This window comes from Nestor notabilis, unplaced genomic scaffold (genome assembly GCF_000696875.1).
Source record: "Nestor notabilis isolate BGI_N333 unplaced genomic scaffold, ASM69687v1 scaffold12295, whole genome shotgun sequence".
Taxonomy (NCBI): domain Eukaryota; kingdom Metazoa; phylum Chordata; class Aves; order Psittaciformes; family Psittacidae; genus Nestor; species Nestor notabilis.
Window position 1 is genome coordinate 95495 of NW_009928311.1, and position 8255 is coordinate 103749.

Sequence of the window (8255 nt, forward strand, 5' to 3'; positions counted from 1 at the left end):
ACGGCCCTTGAACACTGGCAGGGATGGAGCATCCACAGCTTCCCTGGGCAACCTGTACCAGCGCCTCACCACCCTCACAGGGAAGAACTTCTTCCCAATGTCTAATCTCAGTCTACCCTTTTTCAGCTTAACCTATTCCCCCTTGTCCTGTTACTACATGCCCCTGTAAAAAGTCCTTCTCCAGCTTTCCTGTAGGCCCTCTTTAGGTATTGGAAGACTGTTGTAAGGCCTCTCCGGAGTCTTCTCTTAACACTGTTCAAACCACACTTGCCAGTGCAAAAACCATGGAAGTTCACACATTTCAATGCGTTTGCCTGGGTAAAACATATAGACTGTAGTCTTGGCTGATAATTATGCTGATAACCTGGAAAAAAAAAATATTACAACCCAATAAAGAGGTATCTGGCCAATTTACCATACATGAGGATACAGTTTTCTATCAGTTCTCTGAACAACAGTAATCAATGTTGCAGTGTATGTACATTACCAAGTCCACAACTTGTGGAATACCAATGCAGAAGCCTTCATTTCTATAGTTATTTTAGTTGCGCAGTTTTTGACTTTGCTTAGTTATTACCCTGAAAGTAAAAGCCTGACAGTCAAAGGAGAGAAGACAAGTAACAGTTTCAGAAGAGAGAGTGAAAATAGCCCCCCCTTTTCTAAACTATGCCAGAAGGAAAACACAGGTAGAAGAGGCAAGTTCAGGGAAGAAAGAAATTCCCTGAGCATCTTAAAACCATGAAATTTCCCTCAAAATACTCATAACTTTTGTCTGATACTAAATTTCATATTTGTTTCAAAATATGCATTTTTAGAAGCTATGAGAAAGTCAAAGAGCAGCAACTGTAACTGCTTGCTATTCTAACTACACCTTTTTTATTTACGCCACATGATTTGTATAAAATCATGGAAAGCTGAATTATTTCCCGATAGCAAAAGGGGAAGGGTGGTCACTCAAATATTTCTTTGACTAATTCATTCCACTGGGTTTTCCATAAGTGATTCATGGCTGTGCTCAACTTTCCTGGAAAACATTTCACAAAGTCTGCACAGTATGTAAAGCAGTATATTCTCGCTGTCTAGTTTCTAATTGTTAATCTTTTGAGACTCTCTAAAAGCAAACAGCATATTTTAGTGACTTCATTCTATCAATTACGATTTTAACTCAAACACTCCTATACACTGAATAACTGCCATGATGGCAAACATGCAATTGCTTGTTTGCCTAAACAAGTTACTCCAGGCTTATGCAGAGTTCTACTTCAACAAGTAACTAGACTCAGTACATCCTTTAATAGTCAGTTTTATCCTCTCTTGCCCATCCTGAACCTGACATCTCTATTTTATGTCTTGATTCTGTTCCCAGTTAAAGTTAATACCATAACATTGCCACTTTCCTAAATGAAATGAGGAACAAGTCCTTATCTGTAAGCTCCTCTTAGAAGAGATTGTTACTGTTCAGATGTTGCTGCCAAAATAATATGACAAAAAACCCCAAACTATCGATAAACACAAAGTTACCTGTTTAATACAACTTAAGGTAAGACGACTATGAGGACAGCTTACAACAATTGAACTCTGTGGCAACCTCAAACGCCACAGGCTGTCAGACCTCAGTGAAAACACAAACAGTTCCTCCTCAAAGAGCACACCAGCCAGAAGATCTGATGCCCATTTCAATAACCCATGAAGGGCTACTGTGTTTAAATAGCAAGACACTTACCCTCTATCAGTGGGTATGTGGGAAAATGAACAGTTAATATATACATTTGAATGCCAAATCTACAGACACTCATAAACAGAATTGGGGTTTGCCAATCAATTCTTCTTTCTTCTTTATAGAAAGGTGGTAATTATAAACACTGGCCTGATTCAAGATTTAGGTGGAAATAATGTTTCACAGTGAGAAACTTACTTGGCCTCTTAAGAGGAGCATCTCTGAAGAAACCTTCTTTCTTGGAGGATTTAGCAAAGAAGTCTTGACAAACTGGTATGAGGGTAGGTTGGGGGTGGAGAGTGGGGAGGGTGTTGCGGGGTGTAACCTGATTTTGTTTCAAAAAATTGGAAAAAAAGAAAATCTAAACACTTATTTTCAATGCTTATCAAAAAAAAAATAGAAAAAACCCTAAACATATGAGTTTTCCCTCTATTTCCTATGTATCCTATGGATACATAGGAACTCCAGCATTAGATGCCCTAGGAAACAGGGGTTTTGGAAGGCAGGGGGAGATTGTAAGGAAATTTAGTAAGAGCCTCTCTGAATACTTGCATCTTCTATTAAAAGTTTATTCATTTCTTGGAAGTCTCAACACTACAAAGAGCTTGTTTACATAGAGGGATTGAAATAACTACAAGTTCCCTGAAACTACTTGCCTGACTGGTTTCTAAAAATCCCTTGTGGTGTCAGTTCAACACGGCACACACCAGTGAGGCTGACTTCAGTACTTGATCAAAGTTCTGGTTACCCTCTGCCTGATCAACACGGAGTCAGAAGGGTACTACTTAAACAAATGAGTCTTCAAAGTAGTTCCCAGGACCCTCATCTCCTCCTGTTTTCATTAAGTAATTTGAGGGAACTTTATTTTGTTTAGTATGCAGATAAGCTCTGGGCACAGCAAAACTACTTGTAACATCACATTATTTGTATCTGGGTTGCTGTCTCTGAGTAATTCGAAGGGTAACAGGTTGATTTCTCTCACCAGTTTTCCCTGCTTAAAAGGGCAATCGATTACACAATTCCTCCCTTCCCAGACAGTCTGACGAAGCACTGTTCACATTTCTCATGCCTTGAATATGACTTACAAATCTCATTTTGATGAGAGCTTACTTCAGGCAAGCTCTGCTGGACTTCCATTAAGCTCCCATTTGAAACTACTTAAAGGGTTTACACTCTGTGCTCTATTCATTTTTACCAATTTTAGAAACATGGGTTACGCCGTCTGTAAGTAAAATGGTGCTATGAAAATAGCTTTTCAGTGTTACAGAATTCTTACTATTTCCTAGTGAAAGTTAAAGAACAAAGAAATTTCAGTGTGATACTAAACATGAATGCAATTTCTCAAGTTTCCCTAGTGCTTTCATCTCTCTTGTGTACTTGTTCTTGTAGTGCCTGAAACCCTGTTTTGGAATATACAACCATGAAGTCTTTTCTCCAGCCAAGGAAGAAAGGCAGACAGCTCCCTTCAGGGCACTGCCCTAAGCTATTCTTAGTCTATTTGCTATTAATGCCACTCTCCAAGGTATTTCTGAGGAACCTCATTAAGTTACTACAACAATAACGTCCTAGTCAAAGGAAAGTTTACTATTGTATACTTAAGCCTTTAAGTAAATACAGGAATAAAGACATCTTTCCCATGTGAACAGTTAAGGCTTATCATTTTTTCCAGATGAATAGGGTTTTGATTAAACTACTTCTGTAAAAAGCTCAGAGATAAAGTGTTTCATTTTACAGGTTTGACTGAGGAAAACGCACTAAGTGCTCAGGTGTTCTTCGTAAAAACAGGTTTTGCACAATTAACAGATACTCTTTTAGGAGTCAGTTTCATAAACATTGTATTTTTAACCACCACAGACTAGTCACTTCTTCTCAAAGTCACTTGATTCTGACAGCCTCTAAGGAAAGCTCTACCTTGGTTGTTTCTAAAGCCAACTCAGGCAACTTCAGCTGACATTTCAAACCTGCCAAGCAGAGCAAAAAGAGCTTACAATAAGCATTTCCAGTTCTACATTATGCAACCTAAATGTTATAGCAAGGTTTTTGCAGATTTAAATGCAAAAGAATTACACAGTCTTCAAATAAGACAATATACAATGCAAAGTACTAACCAGAACAGTCAGCAAAAAGAGGTGATACTTAAAGCAAGCTGGGAGAGGGAGGTAGGAAATGAGGGGAAGAGAAATTAAACAATAATGTGCAAATACATGAACAGATTAAGTACGTTGCGAAAAAGAAGGAAGGAGAAGGGGGAAGGAAGAAATATCTTACCAGCAGTTCCCTTAGGAAACCATCAGGTGTATTTACAAGAGAAGTTACATTGTCACATACCAGAAAGCCAGCTGCTGTTTTGAGGCTCAGAAACTACCAGTTACATTAAAGATAAATCAGCTTGCAGTAACAAAACTTTCCAGGGTATGTTCTTCCTTATAGGGGACAGCAAAAAACCCCAACCAAACCACCTCACACCACTAAACTAGGCACAATTCACTTTTAAATTGCTCTACTGCACAGTTTTGTCAGTAATTAAACACAACTGCAGCATGTAGCAGTTACAGTAATTCCTTCTCCAATATCCTATAAAATAAATACAACTAGATCTGTCTGTTCAGCAGTAAACTTTGGTGTCCCACATTCAATCTATTTAAAAAAAACCAAAACCAAACAGATTATTCACTTCAAGATTTAAGGTGACCTTGTTGGGTTGACACATTAAGACTTTTCTTTCAGTCATTCTTTGGGTTTAGATTTATAGATCCAAGCACTGTTTCCCCCAAAACCCTCATGGTCTGTCACACAGCTAACTTCTCAGTCTTCCTAGCCTTTACTCCTATTAGATATGTCCAACTGTTGAGAAAGAATGTGGCTGACCTTCCAAACCAACACCACCGCTCAGTGTAACTGTTCCCAGCACTATGCCAATTCCTCAGTGCCACAAGCAGCAGGTTCTTCTGCCAAAGAGCTGCCTTGGTGTGCTGGGGCCTGAAAGGGACCTTGGTTCCTCTGCTGTCACTGCTTCAGCTTTTGGCCTCCAGTAGTGCAAACTGCTGATAGCTTATCTGTAAGTGGCTGTATTGCACCGCATTTCTGAAGCACTGAAGTGTTGCAGCTGGTGTTTGTTCTCCAGTTATTTGGCATTCACAGGATCCTTTACCTCATACTTAATTTTTAAGGATAAGATGATGAAGCAACTGCCCTCGTAATAAGGTTAAACTATAGGTCCTCTATAGTCTACGAAAGGGAGACATAGATGCAAGGCAGCACAGATGCACAGATTTACATAACTTCTACTTTCAACTACTAAGTGACCAGAAATTGATTCTTATCATTCCACCCAGTTCTCCTATCATCTAGGATTTCTTAAATTTATCTCTATTTTGGACTTTACTTTTTAAAGCATCACATGCCTTCTGTTTAATTACACACAATGGCATTTAGAAGAATGGATCTACTATAAATAACTTTCATGGCTTATTAACTGTGGGAAATAGTCCTCAAAAAATAGACACCAGTGTCATCACCCATTTCACAGACCAAAGGACTCTCTAAATAGCATCAATTCAGGTCCCAGCTATGTCATCCAAGACTTCATCACTCCTGTATTGCAAATTACAATGGTACTTGACTGTTCAGTATCTGTTTACTTTCTGCACTGACTTCTTCTACAGGAATTTACGAAGAGACAGTCACTAAAATATTCTTAATTTAACAGAAGTCTGCTATTAAATAAAAAGCTACTTCAGAACATTTTCAGAGATAACAGATTCAAAATCAGTGTAGTGTTCTGTAACACCTGAACATGTGTGCATTATGAAGGGGAAAAATGGACTCACAGCAGTGCATAAGAATTAATCAGATGCACATAATTTTATGCTGGTTAACTCACTTTGACTAGCAAGCATTTTATATATCTTTTAGGTTTCAAACACACCTACAGGACTGCATCATCTGTGGGGTAAGAGGTTTATTATAGTAGGCAATATAAGAGGGTATTATTATTTTCAGCTAGGAAATGAAGATTTGCTGTCATGTGCAGTATCTGGAAGGCAGCTTTTCACAGGTTCCCAAGAAAGCAGCTGGCAATTTCAATTTTGTTTCCAGGTCTCAGAACTGTTATCAGCTTTAAGAGTATGCTTGGCATTTTAAGAAGAGAAGGAACAAACATAAGAGACAAAGAGGCAACACTCTCATACAAACCCACTTCATTCACGCCAGGATGTGCTGATAGTTTGTCAACACTGGACAAGCTCATGCATACATATAACCTAATACCAGGAATGCTGCAAAATCTGATGGCAATTCTAGGGTGCGTTTCTTAGATACTGTGCTATTAGAAGCAACTTTCAGCCCACAGCAGTTATCCAGCTGCAGCCTTATCATCTACTTGGCCCGCTTTAGAGCCTTCAAAAGTCCTGGAGTCCTTGCCTTAGTGATAAGGGCACTGGAGTGCAGGGCAGCTGCTCGGAAAGAACGGCCTCTTCCAAGATTGCAAGGTCAGTGTTGCCAGGATGCTTCCACAGTAGCCTAACTCATCAACACTTCCATCATCACACAACAGGAGTAACCACCTCCTCTCACTTAAAGTTCTGCAGCTTGTTTTCTAAAAGAAAAGTGGGAGCTTGGTGCATTACATGTGCCAAATTTTACCTAAGACACACAGTTTATCCTTTAAATGGCAAAGACGATTAACAGCTAAAATTAAATCTAGATTTACACTGGCTTTTACCCCCCTCAAAAAAAACCCACCAAAAAAAACCCAACCAAACCACAAATAAAACCCAACCACCCAACCTCCCCCCATAAAAAACACCACCAACCAAAACCCTAAACCTTGCAACATGAATGTGTATTTTTTTTTTTCTTTTGATGTTTAGCTGTCATTTCTGAAAGGTAAAGTTGGAGTTGCCCCTAAATCATTTTTTAAATTCTTATGGGGTTTTTTTTCAGCTGACAAGTACATGAACTGTAATACTGAGTGACAATATAACCATAATCCTGATAAAATTTAATGAAAAATACTTCTGCAATTAACCATTTACTATCATTAAAAAAAATAAAACTGGGTATGCCAAAAGTGCTACTTCAAGAGAATGCAAAATTGGAAGATAAGGAGTAAACAGCAAGAAAACAGCATGTGTTTGGTGTTTTTTTTAATGACTTCTTTATGGCATGACAACAGTACAAAAGATACTATCATAGGCAAGTAAAAGTTAGTGTTGCTCTTCTGAGCACTCTTCAGATATGTTCTCTATGACTAAGGGAAAAAGTCAAGGGAAAAAAAAAAAAGATTACACTCTAACACCCGAGTCTTTAGAAAACCACAGTAGTTGTTCAGAAGCAGGCTGGTATTCTTGTGAACTTTAAAGAACGAAATTTTCCACTAGAGTCAGGGGAGGAAGAATGGAAGATAGCTTCAAAATATTTTTGAAGAATGTTCTGTGTGGGTAGCAGAAGAACAACATAATTGCATTTAGTTATTTTACTTCTAAGAACATACCTAGCACACCTAAATTTCACACAGAGAAATTTCAAAAGCATTTAAAAATATATACTAATAAGGATCATAATAGGAGCCAGAGAAAAGTCAGGACTTTACCCTAAGTCATTGCAATTTTGATAAGATTAATGTCTAATATACTGTAATTTTCTCAAGCATATTAAGTTATTAATGTACTGGATACTGTGATTAATTATATAACCTGTATTTGCAGACATACTACAATATAATCAAATACAGCTTTTTTAACAGTCAAACAGACTGTCTGCAAAGTTCATGAAGCTTCCTACGTAACTAACCCTTTCATTGCAGCAACCACACAATAGCAACACAAGGGCTGAATGACTTCAACTGCCAGTGGCAATATCCTGGCATTAAAAAAAAGCCAGCAAAATAGACATATGACCATCTGACCTGATCAGAGATGCCTCAGGGCAATTTTGCTGTTGAAACACTACTGGTAACAAAAACCACTGGCATTTAAAGCTTTTGAGGTACTTAACAGCAGAGCTTTCAGGACGCATTTAATTTCTTTGTTTATATGCCAAGAACACATCTGTTTTGATTGAAGGCGAAAAAGGACCAGTATTAGAAAAAAACTGCTGAAACCATTATAGCTTCCTGAATATCAAAAGCAACTTTTGTTCATGAACTTACACTTTAATTAAAATTGCTGAAAACCAATACTGTTCTGCATTTCCTTCTATCTTCTGCACCCCACCCCCACCCCGCAATGGAAATTGTTGGGTTTCACTTTTTTCAGCAGGGAAGATGAAAACTTCAAACTTGCCTTCTAACACTGATAAGAACAGAATTTTATTTTGGCAACTTACTAAAGAAGAAACAAGAGACAACTGCATCTCAAGTAGTTAATTAAGGAGCAATCTCTCTTGAAATTGTTTGTTTGGCATATACCAAAGGAAAACAAACAGAAAAAAACCAAACAACTTTCAAAATGTGTTCAAAGTTATTATACACTTCTCAGGTAAATGACCTTCTCCCCCCACTCCTTTTCTCAAGAGAAAAATACCTGACTCCTGATGT